We start from the raw sequence: 23,340 nt of genomic DNA, 5'->3' as shown, positions 1-23,340 counted from the left end.
TATTCAACATTGTGCTGGAAGTGCTAGCCAGGGCAATCCGGCAAGACAAAGAAATTAAAGGCATCCAAATTGGAAAAGAAGAAGTAAAACTCTCATTGTTTGCAGATGATATGATCTTATATCTAGAAAACCCTGAGAAATCGACGATACAGCTATTAGAGCTAATAAACAAATTTAGCAAAGTAGCGGGATACAAGATTAATGCACATAAGTCAGTAATGTTTCTATATGCTAGAAATGAACAAACTGAAGAGACACTCAAGAAAATGATACCATTTTCAATAGCAACTAAAAAAATCAAGTACCTAGGAATAAACTTAACCAAAGATGTAAAAGACCTATACAAAGAAAACTACATAACTCTACTAAAAGAAATAGAAGGGGACCTTAAAAGATGGAAAAATATTCCATGTTCATGGATAGGAAGACTAAATGTCATTAAGATGTCAATTCTACCCAAACTCATCTACAGATTCAATGCAATCCCAATCAAAATTCCAACAACCTACTTTGCAGACTTGGAAAAGCTAGTTATCAAATTTATTTGGAAAGGGAAGATGCCTCGAATTGCTAAAGACACTCTAAAAAAGAAAAACGAAGTGGGAGGACTTACACTCCCTGACTTTGAAGCTTATTATAAAGCCACAGTTGCCAAAACAGCATGGTACTGGCACAAAGACAGACATATAGATCAATGGAATCAAATTGAGAATTCAGAGACAGACCCTCAGATCTATGGCCGACTGATCTTTGATAAGGCCCCCAAAGTCACTGAACTGAGTCATAATGGTCTTTTCAACAAATGGGGCTGGGAGAGTTGGATATCCATATCCAAAAGAATGAAAGAGGACCCCTACCTCACACCCTACACAAAAATTAACTCAAAATGGATGAAAGATCTCAATATAAAAGAAAGTACCATAAAACTCCTAGAAGATAATGTAGGAAAACATCTTCAAGACCTTGTATTAGGCGGACACTTCCTAGACTTTACACCCAAAGCACAAGCAACAAAAGAAAAAATAGATAAATGGGAACTCCTCAAGCTTAGAAGTTTCTGCACCTCAAAGGAATTTCTCAAAAAGGTAAAGAGGCAGCCAACTCAATGGGAAAAAATTTTTGGAAACCATGTATCTGACAAAAGACTAATATCTTGCATATATAAAGAAATCCTACAACTCAATGACAATAGTACAGACAGCCCAATTATAAAATGGGCAAAAGATATGAAAAGACAGTTCTCTGAAGAGGAAATACAAATGGCCAAGAAACTCATGAAAAAATGTTCAGCTTCACTAGCTATTAGAGACATGCAAATTAAGACCACAATGAGATACCATCTCACACCGATTAGAATGGCTGCCATTAAACAAACAGGAAACTACAAATGCTGGAGGGGATGTGGAGAAATTGGAACTCTTATTCATTGTTGGTGGGGCTGTATAATGGTTCAGCCACTCTGGAAGTCAGTCTGGCAGTTCCTTAGAAAACTAGATATAGAGTTACCATTCGATCCAGCGATTGCACTTCTCGGTATATACCCGGAAGATCGGAAAGCAGTGACACGAACAGATATCTGCACGCCAATGTTCATAGCAGCATTATTCACAATTGCCAAGAGATGGAAACAACCCAAATGTCCTTCAACAGATGAGTGGATAAATAAAATGTGGTATATACACACGATGGAATACTACGCGGCAGTAAGAAGGAACGATCTCGTGAAACATATGACAACATGGATGAACCTTGAAGACATAATGCTGAGCAAAATAAGCCAGGCACAAAAAGAGAAATATTATATGCTACCACTAATGTGAACTTTGAAAAATGTAAAACAAATGGTTTATAATGTAGAATGTAGGGGAACTAACAATAGAGAGCAATTAAGGAAGGGGGAACAATAATCCAAGAAGAACAGATAAGCTATTTAACGTTCTGGGGATGCCCAGGAGTGACTATGGTCTGTTAATTTCTGATGGATATAGTAGGATCAAGTTCACAGAAATGTTGCTATATTAGGTAACTTTCTTGGGGTAAAGTAGGAACATGTTGGAAGTTAAGCAGTTATCTTAGGTTAGCTGTCTTTTTCTTACTCCCTTGTTATGCTCTCTTTGAAATGTTCTTTTATTGTATGTTTGTTTTCTTTTTAACTTTTTTTTCATACAGTTGATTTAAAAAAGAAGGGAAAGTTAAAAAAAAAAAGAAAAACAAGGAAAAAAAGATGTAGTGCCCCCTTGAGGAGCCTGTGGGGAATGCAGGGGTATTCGCCTACCCCACCTCAATGGTTGCTAACATGACCACAGACATAGGGGACTGGTGGTTTGATGGGTTGAGCCCTCTACCATAGGTTTTACCCTTGGGAAGACGGTTGCTGCAAAGGAGAGGCTAGGCCTCCCTATAGTTGTGTCTAAGAGCCTCCTCCCGAATGCCTCTTTGTTGCTCAGATGTGGCCCTCTCTCTCTGGCTAAGCCAACTTGAAAGGTGAAATCACTGCCCTCCCCACTACGTGGGATCAGACACCCAGGGGAGTGAATCTCCCTGGCAACGTGGAATATGACTCCCGGGGAGGAATGTAGACCCAGCATCGTGGGACGGAGAACATCTTCTTGACCAAAAGGGGGATGTGAAAGGAAATGAAATAAGCTTCAGTGGCAGAGAGATTCCAAAAGGAGCCGAGAGGTCACTCTGGTGGGCACTCTTATGCACACTTTAGAGAACCCTTGTTAGGTTCTAAAGAATTGGGGTAGCTGGTGGTGGATACCTGAAACTATCAAACTACAACCCAGAACCCATGAATCTCGAAGACAGTTGTATAAAAACGTAGCTTATGAGGGGTGACAATGGGATTGGGAAAGCCATAAGGACCACACTCCACTTTGTCTAGTTTATGGATGGATGAGTAGAAAAATAGGGGAAGGAAACAAACAGACAAAGGTACCCAGTGTTCTTTTTTACTTCAATTGCTCTTTTTCACTCTAATTATTATTCTTGTTATTTTTGTGTGTGTGCTAATGAAGGTGTCAGGGATTGATTTGGGTGATGAATGTACCACTATGTAATGGTACTGTAAAGAATCGAAAGTACGATTTGTTTTGTATGACTGCGTGGTATGTGAATATATCTCAATAAAATGAAGATAAAAAAAAAATACTTTAAGGCACTGAGACAGATGCCAACTTATTTTCAACACACTGAACTATGAAAAGCATATTGAATAAGTATATAAAATAAATAAGATTACTTTTTATAAAAAAAAAAAAACAAAAAAAAAAACTACAACCCAGAACCCATGAATCTCGAAGACAGTTGTATAAAAATGTAGCTTATGAGGGGTGACAATGGGATTGGGAAAGCCCTAAGGACCACACTCCACTTTGTCTAGTTTATGGATGGATGAGTAGAAAAACAGGGGAAGGAAACAAACAGACAAAGGTACCCAGTGTTCTTTTTTACTTCAATTGCTCTTTTTCACTCTAATTATTATTCTTGTTATTTTTGTGTGTGTGCTAATGAAGGTGTCAGGGATTGATTTAGGTGATGAATGTACAACTATGTAATGGTACTGTGAACAATCGAAAGTACGATTTGTTTTGTATGACTGCGTGGTATGTGAATATATCTCAATAAAATGAAGATAAAAAAAAGAAAAATAGGGGAAGGAAACAAACAAACAAACAAACAAACAAACAAAAGTATTGGTTACTGGGCAAAAGCAGGTGATAATAAATGTGTGCAACATGATTTCATTTCCAGTGATGAGTTAAGAATATTTAAAATCCATAGCCATAGCTGAACCTCTCTGATTCCTAGAAACTGGAGAGCTCTAATACCTGCTCAAGCCTAAGACATAGAGTACTCCTGACTGAGAATGTGGAATTCCTATCTAAGGAAGGTGTGCTTTGCTCTTAGAAATCCGTAGGTCTATAACTTTGACCTTATAAAACACCCACACTAAAGAATGGTTATTGAATAATTCACTGATGGACTCTCCATGTCACAAAAGATTTCCAAGTTTGATTGGATTTTTAATCAACTGGAAAACCATCTGGCACTATTTATTAAAGCTGAACATACACAGCCTATAACCCAACAGTTCAACTCCTGAAGATACACCCAACAAAAATGCATACATGTATTCACCAAAAGACACTTAACAGAATCTATGACAGCACTATTTGTAACAGCCCCAAACTAGAAGCTACTCAAATGTCCCTAAAAGGAAAAGAATAAATAAATTGTGGCATATTCTCACAAAGGGAACACCATACAGCAATGAGAATGACCAAACACAAAACAATACAGATGTACTTTGCAAATACAACGCTGAGACTGAGAGATGCATGATGCAGAAGTCTACATACTGCATGATTCCACTTAGAGTTCAAAAGACCTAAAACCTAGCCATGGGTTAGACGTCAGGAGAGTTGTTGGTGGTGTGGAAATGGAAATTTGGGGCAGTTTTGTGATAATTTTCTATTTCTTGCTCTGGGTGCCGGTTACTGTATTAGTTCTCTGGGGCTGCCATAACAAATTACCACAAACTTGGTGGCTTACTGTTAACAAAAGAAATTTATTCTCTCCCAGCCAGAAATCCAAAATGAAGGTGTCAGCAGGGTCATGCTCCCTCCAAGGCTCTAGGGGACACCCCGTTCCTTGCCGCTTCCAGCTTCTGGGGGCTAGTGGTGGCATCACTCAGATCTCCCCCTCCATCTTCACATGGGCTTCTCTGGGTCTCTTCTTCCATCTCTTAGAAGAACGCTGGTCATTGGATTAAGGGCCCACCTGGGTAGTAATCCAGGATGATCTCATCTCGAGATTGTTAAGTATATCTGCAAGGACCCCTTTTTCCAAATAAAGTCACCTTCACAGGTTCCCTCTTTTTGGGGGACACCACTCAACCCTCTCCAGTTCCCTGGGTGTGAAACCTTTTCCAGCAATGCACGTGCTTTTCTGATTGGATATTCTACATCAGTAAGGAGTTGTTTTAAAGTCAGCTGACCGTGTGATTGTGAAAGCCTAATGGCTCACACTCCCTTTTTCCAGTGTATGGACAGATGAGTGGAAAAATGGGGACAAAAATTAGATGAAGAATAGGGTTGGAAAGAGGGAATGGAAAGATACGGGTGTTCTTTTTTGCTTTTATTTTTATTTGGGAGTAAGGAAAAGGTTCAAAAATTGATTCTGGTGATGAACGCACAAATATATGACGGTGCTGTGAATAATCGATTGTACATTGTGGATGACTGTAGGGTGTGTGAATATATCTCAGTAAAACTGTATTAAAAATGTAAATGAACAATGGGGGAGAGTAGGGGGAGGGGATGTTTTGGATATTTTTTTTAACTTCTGTTTTATTTTGTGGAGTAATGAAAATGTTCAAAGACTGTGGCGATGAATGCACAACTATATGACAATACTGTGAACAGCTGATTGTACACTTTGAATTATTGTATGTTATGTGAATAATTCTCAATAAAACTGCATTAAAAAAAAAGTCAGCTGATGACTTCTCACGAGTACATTTGTTATTCACCATGGGGCACCCTGCAGGCAACCTGGCAAAAAAGAAAAAATGCGATCCCTAGCATTTCCCCGGCCACAGTGCCAGCAATTTTTGGCTTCTCAAGACGTTCTATACCCCTCTGGACCTTACTAGAATGTAAAGTAATCCTCATAGCAACTTACATGCGTATTTTTCTTCTCTAACTAACCCTTCACCCCCTACCCAAAGTGGTGAAATCCTTAAACAAATTACAAGCCAGAGACAGAGCCTCGGCTCTGCCCCGTCAGCCTGGAGATCAGGCAGTTTTCGCCAGATGTTAATGAATTTGGAGATTCCTGGCGGGGGTGGGGAGGGGGAGCGCTCTTACCCCAGCTGGCAGGGGAAGGAGTCAGTGCTCAGCACCCGGATGACCCAGAAAAAGCTTCTTCATGAATCGCCCGGCGTGACTCACGCTGTCTCCCACATCTGGCAGATCGCGGTGTCCCGCGGGTTCCTGGGAACGTGCTGCCCAAAGTCAAGTGCAGCAGCTGCGGCTGGCGGCCGCATTCACACGCCTCCCTGCGTCATCCTGACGGCCACACGCTACGGGGCTGGCTCCAGCTCCCGGCTCCGGAGGCTTGGGCGACGGGGCGGCCCCAGGAGGTCGCCTCCCCTCACTTTCCCATGGGCCTAAGTAAAATTCTGTGCCTGGAGGTATCCGGGACAGGCCTGCATTCTTTGCTTTTTTACGAATAGCTCCTGGCACCATAATTGAAACTCATTAGCAGTGTTACTGTAGAGAGATGGAGGGGAAAAAACAAAAACCCAGAACCCTGAGCCATTTACATGTCTCCAATAGGATCAGAGCAGGGAAGAAATAAGTATGAACTTTGAAAGAATCCCAAGAAGCAATATGTAACAACTAGCAGCACAAGGTGGGGGTGGGGGCAGGAAGGAAGTGAGTTGGGGTTGCAATGTGCATGAAGACAGAGGCCTCTGATTCTCCACTGGAACCAGACAGAGCCCTGCTGTGTTCACTCCATCCCTTAAAAAGTCCCCAAACTCTCTGGCAGTCTCCCTGATACCAGTTCTCCTTTATAAATTAACTATGGGACCTTCCAGATGTTTATTTTGTATCCTTTTATTTCCTGCTCAGAACTGCCCTGAGGACTGCTTCCCAGCATCAGAGTCCCATGGGGAGGTTCTCTGTCCACCTTCTCCCTGTTGCTAGAATGTAATGTAGTTCACATTAGCGGACTCTCTCTCACAGCCTTCCTCACCCTTCCTCATCTTCATCAGTTCCACCTGTTCATTCTCAGGGTCATGACATTTTAGAGGTAGAAGGGACATTTCATTAATTTCATTCTTCTAATGGGTTTGCCAAACCACATGCTAATTTTAAACCAAGATAAAAAAAAATTTTAACAATTAAAAGTTACTTAATATCCTGACAAATTAAGTAATTCATCCCTGGTTAGATAATGACACACACAAGACAATGACCAAGGTCTGTTTATTCTTGGTTTCAAAATAACATCATGCAGAAAGATCCACAAAAAGCCACTACAACTAATAAATGAATTCAGCAAAGTGGCAAGGTACAAAGATTAACATGCACAAATCAGTAGTGTTTCTATTCACTAATAATGAACAATGTGAAGAGGAAATCAAGAAAAAAAATTCCATTTACAATAGCAACTAAAAGAATCCAATATCTAGGAAGAAACTTAACCAAGGATGTGATGGACTTGTACACAGAAACTACAACACTTTGCTAAAAGAAATCAAAGAAGGCCTAAATAAATGGAAGGACTTCTGTGTTTATGGAATGGAAGACTAAATATTATCAAGACGTCAATTCTACCCAAAATAATTTACAGATTCAATGCAATCCCAATCAAAATTCCAACAGCCTTCTCTGTAGAAATGGAGGAACCAATCATCAAATTTATACAGAAGGGTAAGGGGCCCCAAATAGCCAAAGCCGTCTTGAAAAAGAAGAACAAAGTTGGAGGACTCACACTTCCCGATCTTAAAACTTATTACAAAGTCACAATAATGAAAACAGCATGGCACTGGCACAAGGACAGGCACACAGACCAATGGAATCAAATTGAGAGTTCAGAAATAAACCCTCACATCTATGGCCAACTGATTTTTGAAAAGGGTGCCAAGTCCACCCAATTGCGAAAGAATGGTCACTTCAACAGATGGTGCTGGGAAAACTGGATGTCCATATGCAAAGGAATGAAGGGGGATCCCTATCTCACACCATATACAAAAATCAACTCAAAATGGATCAAAGACCTAAATATAAGAACAAGAACTATAAAACTCCTGGAAGAATACATAGGAAGCATCTTTGGGATCTTGTATCAGGCAGTGGTTTCTTAGACTTTACAAAAGTAAAGCATAAGCAACAAAGGAAAAAAAACAGATAAATGGATCCTCATCAAAATTAAAAAAAGTTTTTTATGATAAAGTAAAAAGACAACCTATCATGAAAGTAAAAAGACAACGTAAAGAATGTGAGAAACTCTTTGGAAACCACATATCTGATAAGGATTTAAAATCTAGAAATCAACAATAAAAAGACAAATAACACATTTTAAAAATGGGCAAAAGACTTAAGCATACATTTCTCCAAAGAAGATATACAAATGTCAAAAAGCACATGAAAAGATGTTTAACATCATTAGCCCTTAGGAAAATGCAAATGAAAACCACAATGAAATACCATTTCACACCCAATAACACGGCTATTATTTTTTTTAATGGAAAATTACAAGTTTTAGAGAGGATGTGGACAAATAGGGACACTCATTCACTGTTGGTGAGAATGTAAAATGGTGCAACTACTTTGGAAGACAGTTTAGCAGCTGCTCAGAAAGTTAAGAAGACAATTACAGTATGACCCAGCAATTCCACTTCTGTGTATACACCCAAAAGAACTGGAAACAGAGACTTGAACAGATATTTGCACAGTGATGTTCTTAGCGGCATTATTCACAATTGTCCGAAGATGGAAGCAAGCCAAGTGTCCATGAACTGATGAATGGATAAACAAAATGTGGTATATACATAGAATGGAATGTTATTCAGCCATAAAAAAGGAACTCTGATACATGTGACAACATGTATGAACCTTGAAGACATCATGTTATATGAAATAAGCCAGACACAAAAGGACAGATACTGTATGATCTTACTGATATGAAATAATTAGAAGAAGTAAATTCAGAGTCAGAAACTAGAATATGGGTTACCAGGGGTCAGGGTGGGGGTGGGGAATGGGAAGTTAATGCTTAAGTCACAGTAAGAAATCACAACGCATACTTTAAGGGTAGTCACGGGTTCTCAAGGTCCTTTTGGTTTTTTTGGTTGTTTTTGTTTTTAAAGGAACACATTGCATGTTTTTTACAGACTTCTCTTGGGTGTTGGTAGAGGCAAGTGAGGATGGAATTCCCAAAGATAAAACACGTCATCCATAAAATCCTGAAGCCTGAGGTCTGTGCCTAACATACCCAGGCTTCTGGGATCCATTTGGTGGGACTGGCTGACTTGAGAAAGAGTTACACAGATTTGCAGCTCCCCAGGGGCGCACTGAGGGCCGGCCTGGCAGGCCTGGTGTTTCACGTTATATAACCCAACCCGCCTGCCAGCTTCCCAGCAACACGAGGTGAATACTGATGTGCTCCATGCTTGGGATGGGCCAAGTGATGATTAATTCCCAAATAACTTTATCATGAAGACTTTTTCTTCTTCCTTTTTTTTTCATGAAGGCTTTTTCTAATTTCCAAGTGTAGAAATGCCACTTATTTGTTAGTTGAGAAATCTCTGGTTTTCCCTTTGATGGGTCCAAACATATTTTTAAAGAGGGGTTTATCTTTCATCTTTTCCTTCCTTTTTGCTTAGTATTCTAGAGGCAAAGAAAAACTTCAGCAAGGAGAAAATTCTGCCAGCAACGGCTCTTAGGAGTTGCACAGTAATCCAAACATTTCAAGTGTGTGAGCTCTCTCTTTTACTGACACTTCTGAGAAAGATGGAGAAGAAAAATCTCAGCTCTTCTGATCAGCGGTCCTAACTCTTTCCCTCAATCCAACAGTCCATGCTGATTCTATACAGAGGATGACACATGAGGATATTTTCTAGGGGAAAATCATTTCTACTCTGGGGACAGACTTCCCAAGCCCACGTGTCTGAGCTCCAGCCAGGCATCTAAATAAACTTGTTAAGCTCCCCCAGCCTTGAACCAGCTGCTCCAGAGCAGTGCTCACACTTGGCCTAGAAAGTCTATCCCAATGATTCACTAGAAAAGTCCAAATTTTGGAAGCTGGAGAACCTTAAATCTCCCCTTTCTTAGAGTTTGCAAATTAACAGTTCTGCCAGAAGTTAATTATTTAACAGGAGTTGGATTAAATACCGGCCACTTGGGGATCCTTCTAAGCTCAGATAGACTACAGAGAAATACCAGCTTGTTCCTTTGACATCCTCATAAAGTTTTGAAAAATAAAAAAAGCAAGAGGTTCTTGTCCATGGGGAGGATAAAGAACCCTAACTTAAATGGTGTGACTTGATTTGTGATCAATTTCTAACTAATACTAACATTTGATTTAGGATTTTTTAAAATTGATATTTAAGAATAAAATTCCACAATACTCTTTAACACAGAACAGAACATGGCATCTTTGAGAATCCAGGCTATAGCCTGAAGGGTGAGAGGGAAGGGGATTTCCTGGATGCTCCCACCCTGCCCTCCTCCAAAAGCACATATGCTTTCCAGTCAACTATATTTCTCATTATGTGTCTAGATTCCAAACATAACCTCCTGTCATTTTTGTCCCATCTGCTAGCCCTTGGATGGAAGGGTGAATTTCCCCTTCCACACAATTGCAGAAGTGGACAGCACAATCCCAGCTGGACACCGGAACCATCTCAGATCAATGTCATCTTCTCACACAGCCTACCAAAACCACATCCATACTCGCTAAAGGAAGAGGGAAAAAAAGGTGTTTCTCTACCTTTATTCCTTAAAGGCATGCTAAGCTTCACGGTACAGTGGCCTATTCCTTTCTCTGAACGTAAGAGAGAATTTGGTTCAAGAAATACCACCATCAATACATACTGAATGTTCATTATATACATAGCCCAACACTAATACAATGCACTATATTCCAAAATGCTGCCAAGACTCTGAGAACAGTTTTTGGCACACATAAACAGCAGAATGACCATAAGTTATGTAAAGGGAGAACTTTCTTAGTACGTTTCAGAAAATATAAAATAAAAACCTCTAGCAACTGAATTAAGTGCTTAATAACTCTCATATGCTAAAGTTTCAGATTAATCCACTGCGACTTTTGATATTTTATTTAATACATCTAGCAGACATCACCAAAAGTGTTATTTTAATATTGCTACTAAATTCAATTAGAGTGGTTACATTTTCATGATAAAGTAACATTTGCAAGGTCATTCTTTAATACAAGTTATTAAATCCCACAGTCCCTTAATCTATACTGCCGACAGATCTAACGCATTTCTCCCTTGAGAAACCGTATTTCAGCTCGTGGTTCACTCATTGTGAGCTTTCACTTTTCTGACCTAAGAAGACATTTTTTTCCCCTCTTGACATCTTAAGAGTCATCTTTAATAATGTTTTTCTGTAGTTCCAATGTCCTCAATGCCCGGTGTTCCTTGACTTGGTGAGTCAGCTCTTCTCCCATAAAAACACCCTTCAGACATGGCTACTCCCAGGTAGTCCCAAGCACAAAGCTCCAGCTCATGACCAGGCAGATATCCCAATACAAAATCCATTAAATGTAGGTGAAAATGTTAGCATCTATACCTTCCAGCTCTGTGCCCATGAAATGTTCCTGGTGGCATGACTGCCAGGAAACTGACACACACACACACACACACACACACACACACACACACACACACAGAGGAGGCATTCACTCAGCCCAGTGGTTAGGAGTGAAGACTCCGGATTCAAATCTTGCTCCTCCACTCCTCGCCAACTCTGGGTAAGTCAATTGGCCTCTCTGGGGCTCTGTTTCCCTATCTGTAAGATGGGGTACTGATTGCAGCCATCTTTGTTGCCACAATGATCAAGAATCAAAAAAAAACCCAGGACTTCAGGTGGCATTTGAAGTTTTTACTGAAATCTTTAGGCTGATTTCTTAAGAGAACTGAACTAATATTTTCACAAAACTGGCAAAGTAAGAATCAGCATGTTCTCAGTTAGGGTTCCTCTGCCTTAAATGTTTTTCAGAACAAGGTCAGATGTAAATTAACAATGACAGCAGCCCTTAGGGAACTGTATACTAGCTTATGTGGTGACTGAACTAAAGATGAATTATTTGATACAAAGTCGGGATAATCCCAATTGAGGATAACAAAACATTTCAATGGAGGCTTATTTTTTTAATTTGGAAAATCTTGGCTATAAATGATCTCAAGTTTAACAGAAATCTAATTAGGTAAAGTTAGAGAGTAGGAACCAACATGAGAGTTCAACAGCAACTCTCTGACACGGTATCATCCCCATTTATAGGTAAGAAAACCGAACGAAGAGATGGGTGAACAGTGATGAAGAGAGGAGTGGCTATTGCATGGTGGCCAACAGTGTTGGCTATGTTATCAAACTTCCTGCTCTTCAGTTTTAACAGAGTTGGGTTTTGAAAACTGAGATCTATATACTTTTGAAGTATAGAAACCACAGTATGAAATACCAAGTTTTCCTGCCACCCCCGCATCCCCCGTGCCTTGGAGGCTACCAATCCAAGCTGTTGGACATTCAGTGGAAACTTTGCATTTTGTTCCCAGATGGGTTGGTGGATGAAGAATAGATGGACAGATGGATTTATAGTCTTTAAAATCAATAAACCTATAGCTCATAAAACATTTTCCTTAAAAATTTTAACATTTAAACCAGCATCACAGCCCAGAAAGAGCAACTCATCACAATGGTGACCAAAAAAAGCATAAGAGGATTATTTTAAAAGATAGTGTTGCTTTTCACCTCTTTAACCACTTTATAACAAGGAGGAAATATTTTAGGTTTATTGTCACTGTGAGATTTCAACTCTCAGCACTCCAATAGTTTAAAATAAAAACTTTGAATTCTTTATCTAGGGATGTTTTGGCTGTGAAACTTCCTTACAAAATTGGCTACAGGTCCAGTTTCTGCCCCAAACAGGTTTATCATTAATATGAATCAAGAAACATATTTCGTGAAGACCTTGTGGATCGCACTCCCTTTGTCCAGTGTGTGGATGGATGAGTTGAAAAATGGGGACAAAAACTAAATGAAAAATAGGGTGGGATGGGGAGATGATTTGGGTGTTCTTTTTTACTTTTGTTTTTTATTCTTGTTCTGATTCTTTCTGGTATAAGGAAAATGTTCAAAGGTAGAGTGGGGTGATGAATGCACAGCTATGTGACGGTGCTGTGAACAGTTGACTGTGCACCATGGATGATTGTGTGGTATGTGAATATATCTCAATAAAACTGAATTTAAAAAGAAAAGAAAAGGAAAGAAAACATATCTCTCCATCTTTGCAGATGCTCTGCAGACAAAGCCTCCAGAAAGCAGCCAGAAGGGCTGGTCTTTAAATTTGGCTCCCTCACTCCCACTTCACCCCAGTCCAAACACCATCATACCCACAGATCAGGGGTTGTGTGTGAAAGGACTGTCCTGTTCCCGCTACAGTTTCTATCTGAGGTTCCCTCTGAACAGGGAAAGTGAGCTGGGCAACAACAGGGGGCATAAAATAGAGAGTCACAGGACAGTGTTGGGCAGGGCTATCAGAGGACTGAAAGAGACTCTAGGTTTTGAATTTTGTCACAAGCAAATTATGTAACCCCAGCAAGTGACCTGACCTCTCTGTGCCTTAGCAATTGTGCTGTAGCAATCTTTATTTCTAGAATAAGCACAATTTTCAAAACTGCAATTTTCAAATCTGGGCCTCGTTTGCAACAATTGTTGCTTTATGGGGCTTTGGCAACCTGATTTTCCCAAAAAAACCATTGAAGTTTCAAATGGTTCTTAACGCCCTTTCAAACATTTTGTTGCATCTCAGGGAATCTCGGGGAAATACCAAATCAGAGGCATGTAGATTCCAGAATGTCTTAAGGGAACACATTTGGGGTGAATGAGGGAAGAGGCCAAAAATTCTACAGTGATTCCGTTTAAGTCAATTCACCATTTGACTTTGGAAGACTTTGTGCACAAAACCAGAATGTTTTTCAGTTTTACTAGCCTAGACTCCACAGAGCTGAAGAATCTAATGTTAGGTCAAAGATATACAAAATTTAATCCTATTGTGAAGGGAGTAATATATCATATGATTACTAAAAATACTACCAAAGAGAGCAAAATTTCTATCCAGGGATGGAAAGAAAGAAAAAACAAACAAACAAAAAACCACATCTAGCCAGCATATTTCTGGTTTGTCCTTCAAATGAGTCTAGGAATACCCTACTCTAGACAACTATATCAAAATTGAAAAGCCATACTTTAAAGTTTATTTAAAAGTTAAGAGTTTCCTTTAAATTATAATTCTTTCAGGATATTTTATGCTAAAGATGACTAGGTATTTAACAAAGAATTACTAAAAAATGACAGCTAACTAAAGATCAATTAGTCTTATGTTACTGTTAGGTCAGTAGGAAAATATGATTCAGTTCCTCTATGGGGTATAGTGAGGTCATACAACCCTAAAAGTCCACAAAACACAAATAGTTTTACTTCTTCCAAAGATACAAGTAATTCTGGTAGCTCAACAAAGCAGAATTAGAAACTTTTCAATTCACCGAAGTGTTATTGCATGACCCTAGGCAAATTTCTCCTTTGAACTTATCTGACCACTCTTTCGGCTCTTTGCATGTACTGCTTTGTATTGTTAACTGCAAATCCCTTGAAGGCGGTGCCCAAATTCTGTACCTTCTCTGTGCTCTTAATTCCCAAAGAAAATGGAGACATGTGATCCAAAACTCTGCTGCCTTTTAAATTTTTTTGTTATTTTTTACCATACAGGAATTACATTGGGTGGGATACTGAAAGCTGTCCCGCAATGTCCATTTCCCCTTCTTCCACAGCACAGCATTGCAGCTGCGCACATAGTTGCCTACAAGGATTTTGTTCCCAGCATGCTCTGCAGTTCGGTGTGGCCACATGACTAAGTTCCTGCTAAGGGATGTGAGCACAAGTGCTATGTGCCACTTTTGAACCAGGGCTTCAAAAGTGAGACAGTGAGTGTGTGCCTCCACCGTGCCCCCTCTTCCTCCTTTTTGAAGCCCAATGTGACAGCACCCAAACTGGACCAGGCAGAGGATGACTAGGTCCTGGGGGGTAGAGGACCCACAAGATGGAGGGTAGCTGGATCCATGCACATCTACATGAAACAAAGCCACCTGTATATCTGGAGCACTCACTACATCTTACTGTTGTTAAATGAGAAGAAATTAATTTTGTGGTTCTTTAAATCACAATGTTTTTGCCTCTCTAGCTATAGCAGCATGGTGTTTTATTCTAACTAATACATGCATATTTATAGTGGAAACATTGAGAAAATATGAGAAGCAGATGAAAAGTTGCCCTGAATCCTACTACCCCTAAATCGCCACTATTAATATTTTGGGGTAGTTCCTTCTGGACTTTTCTCTGTTCCAACAAAAGAAAAACCACACATACCCACACTTTTCTTCAGAAATTAAATTATACTGGCTTATAGCCTATTTCACTTAAGATCTTCCTTTATTTAATATACTGATTTTCTTCGAAACCAAAGCTACATATATATCATTTTAATGACTTATAATACTCCACTATTTGAACATACCCGAGGTAATTTAACTATTCTTTCATTGTTGGACATTTGAGCTTTTCTTATTTTCTTTTTTCAAAGTGTTTTTAACAACACTGCAGAGAGCAGTCTTGCACAAAAAGCTTTACATACCTGTAAGATTATTTTTTTTCTAAGCCTCTATTCTTATCTTTGCAAACAAATATGTTCCCCTCTCTGGGTTCCTGCATAAATCAGTACATCTGATGGATATTTGCAAGGCTACATTCATTAATTTTATTCATTAACTTTATTTTAGGACAAATTCCCAATTCGTGTTTTGTCACCCAGAGGCAACCTGGAAACCAAACAAGGTTCCCCCTCTCCAGTCAGTGACCAGGATGAATAAGTGGCTCCCTAAACAATGGTATCAGACAAACTTCCTTTATAGGAAGCAATCCTGGGTATCAACATACACAAAAGGGAGTGGGGTAGTAGACCTTGTTTCCTGCTGACAAACCTTGATCTACATCTGTGTTGCCAATTACTTGTTCAACAAACCTGTTACTTTTTTGGGAATAATAAATAATTCAGGGAAAGTCATTTTGAATCCTCTGACATCTGTTGCTTGTATGACTCTGAATTATTCATCAGTGAGCATAAACGGTGTTAATTAAAGAAAAGTACTGAGGCAAACCATTGAAATAGAAATGAACATTGCAGAAGAAAATGCCTTTACTAGAAGCACACTTTACTTGTCATTGACAAATAATCTTTGAACATGCCAGTCCTTGGAATCTGAAAGAATTGAGACACTTAGAAATCAGAAGGCAAGATAGAAGTGACAAGCATTATTTTATGTTTCCAAATTTATTTTTCTTCTCCCCTTCAGAAAAATCATAACCTTTTATTTGGTCTCTTTCAGTGTTCTACCTGCTTGCCCTCAATTTGGAGGAGTGTTATATGGGTATTAAAAGAGAAATAAAGTCTTACTAACTGATGTTCAAAAGAATAAGTAGGGATCAAATCATCTGTAAACTAAGATTTAGATGTATTTCTGTTAGAGTAAATCTCGCCCCCCTCTCCCAAATTAAAGATGCCTCAACCGATCTAGCTGCCACCGCACCTGATAATTTATTTCCATGACGACTGACTTTGGCACTTCCTTTTCACAAAGCGCTTTCCTGTAGTAAAGAGCAAAAAAGAAAAACCTTACAGCCTTGCTGCCTCTTCCACATGGGTGGCCATTGGCTAATAATTTAATTCTTCCCTTTCTCTCAGCTCAGTTAGAGTGATTTCAGATTCAGTAACCCCTCTGCCTTAGAAGAGGACTACTGGTTCTGTGTGTGTGTGTGTGTGTGCGCGCATGCATGCAGGGAAAGAGTGAGCATAAGGGAAAGGTGTTCAAGAGTTTACAAAGCACTGCTGGTAAACAAATGCCTCCAAATGGTGGGGCCAGGCAGTGCCTCAAAAGGCAGGTCCTGGAGGAAAAAGGCATCTGGGGAAAGGCAAGCTGGTCTGAAGCAGGGAGATGCTCAGAGAAACCTACTCCTTTGTGTGCCTCCGTGGAAAGGCTGGGTGATGTCTGCCTGACACTGAGATAACCCGGCCAGCCCTCTCCACCCCTCAGTATCAACTGCTGGGGTTGCTGTAGGCAACAGAAGAGAAACGCACAAGAGTGGCAGAGAACAGAGAGCCAGAGCAAGAAATATCAGGAAGAACACAAGATTGAAGAAAGCCACAAGTACAGTTTGGGGTCCTTTCAAAATCTCTGACTAGCCACTGTCATGGTTTACTTGCAAGTAGAGACTATTGAGTAGCCCCTGTGCATAAATTAGCACTCAAGTCTCTCCAAGATCAGATCCGCAAAGGGACCTACCAACACTTCCAGAAAAAGGAAGCCACAAAAACCCTCCACAGCCTTTCAAGGGGTTTCACAAATGGGGACAAGCCTCCCTTGTTTCTCAAAGTTTGAATTTGTTGTGTGTGTGTGTGTGTTTTTTTTTTTTTTCCTTTTGGGGGGAAGGTTGAAGGAGGTACAGGAGCTGGTGGAGGGAAGCCTGGAGGAGAGAAGAAATGAAAGGAGGAAAAACAGCTCTCTGCACATCTCAGAAGGGCGCTTCATCAAAAGGGGTTTGTTGTTGCAGACACCAGAGCATGGCTGGAAAAGAAGCCAAGGCCCCGGGCTCCCAAAAAGAGGCTGAACAGGGACTGCTGTGTCTCTTTTAGGTACTGCCCAAAATGAAACTGCAGATTTAGAAAGGATCCAACTGGCTCTCAAGGCGCATTGGATTTTAAGAAATGAACTAAAAAAGATCTTTTCTAAAAAGACAATGGATGGACTTTGCTGGGTAAGTGGACCCCTCAACTAAACCAAGTACAGCTGGACGGAGCTGGTTTGTAATGCCAAATGCTTCCCAGGTGCCTCCACCAGTCCGAATTTCATTCAAATACTCAAAAACAAACATTGACTGATACCAACTATTTATAAGAAAGGGAGAAAAAAGGCATTGCCTCCCCACTTTCCAATACAAGCAATGGAAGTACAAGGCAAGAATTGTCAGAGCTAAACAAGTTGAACCTTCCATCACCGGTTCATGTGGCACTGAGGTACTCCTGCTCCGAAGTGGAAGGAACTGGAAGCAGCACACAGACTGGAGTCTTGATTTGGTGACTACATTGATGAAGCACCCAGAAATCAGGAGCTGTGTAAACACATTCTAATAGCTAGCAAGCTGCTTAGGGTGAGAAAGGGAGCATCTGGTCTCTCACTTCAGTCCGGGAGGCCTGTGGAATGCACAGGGCAGAGGAAAGCCCAGGGCCCTGCCTAAAGGAGGCCTCGAATGCTGTCTGAACAGCAAAAATAAGACAAACAGGTGTCCTCAGTAGAGACACCAATGGGCAGCTCAGTAACCCCTGTCTCTGAAGCAAGGCACAGAAAGTTCAACTTCATGGGGCACAGGAGCACCTGGGAATCCTGTTACAATGCAGATTCTAATTCAGGTCTGCAGGGAGGCTTGAGATTGTGCATTTCTAAAAAGCTCCAAGATGGTGCTACGTTGTTGGTTGAGGGACCACACTTTGAGCAGCAGCTGTTCAACCCAGCAGCACATTTAGTGAGCTGGGAAAGAAAGAGGCCTGCCTGATCCCCACCCCAGCCCAATTAAATCAGTATCTGGGAGCAAGGCTCAAACACAGGGATATTTAGTTTCTCAGGTGATTTTTGAGAACCCACTGGCTGGACTAATTCTGAGTCTCATTATCATCTAGATGTGTGAAGCCTAGGAAATCAATCTCTAGGAATCTGTTTTGCCATCAAAAAAAGTGGGGATACACAATTCTAAACGGGTTGTTACAGCAACAAATGCACAGGATTTGAAAGCACCTTGAAAGAAGATAAAATATAGTAATAATTTTGCATTCTATTGTATTTCTTTTAAAAATCAGAGTCAGGAGTTAACAGTGTCCTTTACCAATTAAATTCCACAAATAATGATTGAATGCTTATTCTGTAGAAGAATCTGGCTTTTGTTTTTTTGTTTATTTTGTTTTTTTTTTAGTTGAGAGGCCTCTCTGTTGCTCTAACTCCCCAAAGCCCAATGCATTGGGACTCTAGCTTCTTTAACTGACAATTGGCTTGTAAATGTAGGCCCAATGGTATCCTAGCCGGTACTTGGAAAAAATTCTTCTAAAATTATTCCAAATATGGTTTCCTGTAGTACCACCCAATTATTGCTGCAGGATCTACAAAGCAAACCCACGTCCCTCCCTCCCCTTCTACTCCTCTCCTATCCTGCCAGCTCTGGCACTCCCAGGTGGAAGGCAGATCCTCCAGAGCCAACCTTGAACTTTCTGCACAATAAACAAAGCTCCATCAAAGCAAAGGCATCAGTTCAGCCAGCCACCAACAGATGGCATCAGCAGTTGGGCGAAGCCGTTTCAGCCTCAGCCTTAGTCCTTAGTCTCTGTCATATCTGCTCTTTTTGAAACGCAGTGTCTTGTTAGAAACTTTCCGATGGTGAAAAAAACTGGGCCAAATGCAAGCCTTTTTGGATGACAGAATGAGAGTTGAGGAAAGCAAGAGTCACCAACTAAGTTTGCTTTAGAAACAACTTTATAAGCCACCAATACCTACCCATCTAGGTAGGCATCAGGTTGGACTTAGAACAAAGGGGCCTTCAGACACCAGCCTGTGAGAAGAGCTTGTGTCCCTAACTGACATAACCATGTTCTTGCTTCTTACAGCCCACGCAGAAACCACAGAGAAAGCAAAACAACCCTCCACCGTGAGGCAAGGCTCTAACCACAGAAACCCTTTTCAGAACCGAAGACCCTCTGAGAACCAGAACCCCATTTCCTCTTGATTCACCGGCTTATATGCTAACTTCACCAACAGCTGTTCCCAAGAAAACAGGGTCCTCCCTCAACACTGCAGCAAAATTAGTGAATTGTTCAAGCTAGAGCAGCTTAGTTCTTTCTGCAGGAACTTAATAATTGAATGCCATCATCTTAGTCTTTCAAAGGTAATGGTCAGGAATCTGTAGATTTCCAGGAATGGGTCTATTATTGTAGAGCAGCCGTTCTCAGCCTGGGGGCCGAGGGAACATTTGGTGTTGCCTGGAGACATTACTGAGGGTCATGATGGGGGCAGGGGAGTGGGGGAGGAGGGTGTTATGCTAATGGCATCTACTGGGTAGAAGCCAGGGGTGCTGCTAAGCATCCTACAATGCATAGGAGAGGCCCCCACAACAAAGAATGAGCCAGTCCAAAATGTTAATACTGCCAAGGTCAACAAATCCCATGTTAGAAGCCAGGAATTTTGGCCAAGAAACTTAAAACTCCAAAAGCCAATTTTCCAAATGTCATTACAGAAAACACCTTGAGTGAGAAGACAAAAGCTCACTAATGGAACACATCTATGGCCAGTTGATTTTCAACAAGGGTGCCCAGTCCATTCAATGGGGAAATAATAGTCTCTTCAACAAATGGTGCTAGAAATCCACATGAAAAAGAATGCATGTGGACCCCTGCCCTTCACCAAATACAAAAATTAATTCAAAATGGATCAATTACCTATATATAAGAGCTAATACTATCAAACACTGACAAGAAAACATAGGGAAATATCTTCAGGGCCTTTTAGTAGGCAATGGATTTTTAGATTTTACACCAAAAGCACAAGCAACAAAATAAATAAATAAAATGGACTTTATCAAAATTAAAAATTTTTGTGCACCAAAGGACATTATCAAGAAAGTGAAAAGACAACCTACAGAATGGGAGAAAATATTTGGAAACCATATATCTAAAGGTTTAATATCTAGAATATACAAAGAACTACAAATCAATAACAAAAAAGACAACCTAATTTCAAAAATGTGCCAAGGATTTGAATAGACATTTCTCCAAAGAAGATAATCAAATGGCCATTAAGTATATGAAAAGATGCTCACCATCACTAGCCATAAGATAAATGCAAATTTTAAAACTATAATTAGATAATACTTCATACCCACTAAGATGGCTATTATTAAAAAAAAAAAAAACTGAAAATAACAAGTATTGTTGAGGATGCAGAGAAATAAGAACCCTAGTACATTCTTGGTGGGAATGTAAAATGGTGTAACTACTGTGGAAAACAGTTTGGCAGTTCCTTAGAAAGTTAAACATAGAATTACTATAGGACTCAGCAATTCCACTCATAGGTATATACCCGAAAGAATTAAAAGCAGGGACTCCAGACATTTGCACACCAATGTTCATCACAGCATTATTTACAACAGACAAAAGGTGGAAGCAACCCAAGTACCCATCAACAGAAGAATGGATAAACAAAATGTGGTCTATCCATAAGGGAATAATATTCAGTTGTAAAAAAGAAGTGAAGTACTGGAACCAGCTACAATATGGATGAACCTTGAAGACATGATTGAGTGAAATAAGCCAGGCACAAAAGGAAAAATGTTGTATGATTTCCCTTATATGAAATACTTAGAATAATCAAATTCTTAGAGACAGAAAACAGAATAGTGGCTAGTAGGGGGTGGTAGAGGAGGGAACGGGGAGTTACTGCTAAATGAGTATGAGTTTTGGTTTGGGATGATGGAAATAGTGGTGAAAGTTCCACAGTATGTCAATGTCCTTACTATCAAATAAATATCCAGTTAAAATGGTTAAAATGATTTTTATGTTATGTTTTGTATCTTTTACCACAATGAAAAGTAAATACTTTTTTTAAAAAGTTAATTAATGGGAACTCCAAGTTCTCCCCCTCCAGACGTCAAAATCAACTCACCCAAGCTTTCTTTCTCCCTGGTTCTGAGAACACAGTGTTCCTCATTTTTGCCAAGGCCTACCCTTCTTGATCTCATCCTAGATTTCCCAGAAACTTCTCTCCATCTATCATCTACTTTTCCACTGCTTCTGCGCTCTTCCTCACCATCTCCCTCCAACCTAACTCAGAGAGGGTCCTGTTTAAAAGACTTCTCTCACCCAGGGAAGAAAATAAATATCCATGAGTCTATATTGATATAAATGAATGACTGAATAAATAAATAAATGGGGGAGAAAGGACAAATCTTCCTTACAGAAGATTTCCAAGTAATAAATGTAGAAGGAATGAGATAAATAGAAAATCACCATTAGAACCCTACAGTAATAATCGCTACAGGCAAGGTCCACTGATGAAGGTGGAAATTAACGGGCAAACTTTAAAGAGAAAGAAGAGACCTGAATAGCATCCAGTATGTCACCCCAAATATTTATTAATTACTGCAATGGTTTAGTATATGTGCACAAATTCGTATGATACTCCTCTGTCCAGGAGGCGATGCTTAACTCCCCTCCCCTTGAGTGTCACCTGGATTTAGTGACTTGCTTCTAATGAATACAGGAAAGAAAGGGGAAAATAGTAACTTTATAGTGGAGACACCACTTTAACCAAGTGATCAAGGTTAACATCACCAGTAAGTCATGTTGATATCTTGTACCCCCTGAGATGATGCAATGAGAAGGGCACCTCACCTCTGTGGACTCTTCCCCAAACCCTACATTCTAGTCTATTCATCAGAAAACATCAGATAAACCCTCACCACTGTACCAGTGTTTTCAACTGCTGGTAGAGTTCTCCAGCTAGTTTACTGGAACCTGAAACCCACCATGTCCAAAGCAAATCTGTTTCTCCCGTATTCTCTTTATCAGTTGGTTGTTATACTGGACAATTCCTTTAACTCTAAAAAGCCCTATTGCTAGGGAACTCTTTCTGCATAAAGTTGCCTGCCTTATACCATATGGTCACACTACCAGGCCACAAGTGACTGGACCAGGGGTCAGTGCCCGAGGCAAAAGGGCCTGGGAAAAGCATGGAAATAACGGAGGTTATGTCGAGTTTGGCATGAGACTTCGTCCAATAGGAGCGTGACATGCTGCATGTTAACAAGGGGGAACAATGAGCGCGTCCCTTGGGGAGAAAGCCTGTAGGACTTGCAGACTAAGAGCAATGGAAACTCACTCACATTTGCACAAGCCAAAAACCATGGAGTGGATCCCAAATGACGATGAGCCCTACTGTGCTGCTCTCTGAAGCCTGCCTTCCATTTGTCCCTTGGAGTCCTCGAAGCCCAAAGGGAACATTCCCAGTCAGTGTTTCCCTCGCTTTCCTACTTCCCAGTGTATCCACAGACTAAACCTCTGTCACACACACTGAGCCTGGAACAACAATTTTACTAAAAGATTTGCAAGGAAAAGCTAAGCCTGGTCATTTAAAACATTTTGTGTATTAGCGCAAATATGGATATGTTATGGAATGGGATACAAAATTTGAATGAGTGATTCAGACTAAACAAGTGGGTTAAAAGAACTTTCTCATTGCTTCAGAATTTAATTCTTGGGGACCCTTTATCGAGAAAATTTTCCATGTCAGTATCACCTAAAGGGGCAAAGGAGAACACAGGCAAAATGGTGAGACACGTGGGACAGGAGGGTGGGAAATCTGTGTGCCTTTTTCTTTCAATCTGGAAGAATCTGGAGCACCACTAGCTACCCCCCAACCAAGCCGAGAAACTG

The 23,340-nt window shown here is 40.3% G+C and overlaps 1 protein-coding gene across 7 annotated transcripts in view; it reads right to left on the bottom strand.

Moving 5' to 3' along the window:
* Positions 1-23,340, bottom strand: part of PITPNC1 (phosphatidylinositol transfer protein cytoplasmic 1) — a 270,335-nt gene that overhangs the window by 177,011 nt on the left and 69,984 nt on the right. The window contains exon 1 of one of the 7 annotated variants that reach the window (XM_037809090.1): positions 5,874-6,096. The exons of the other annotated variants lie outside the window; for them this stretch is intronic. The gene's annotated coding sequence lies outside the window, so the exon portion shown is untranslated. Of the gene's footprint in view, positions 1-5,873; positions 6,097-23,340 lie in introns of those variants that run through there. 7 annotated transcript variants of the gene reach the window in all.

This window comes from Choloepus didactylus, chromosome 18, assembly GCF_015220235.1.
Source record: "Choloepus didactylus isolate mChoDid1 chromosome 18, mChoDid1.pri, whole genome shotgun sequence".
Taxonomy (NCBI): Eukaryota; Metazoa; Chordata; class Mammalia; order Pilosa; family Megalonychidae; genus Choloepus; species Choloepus didactylus.
This window is presented reverse-complemented; position numbering and strand designations above follow the sequence as displayed.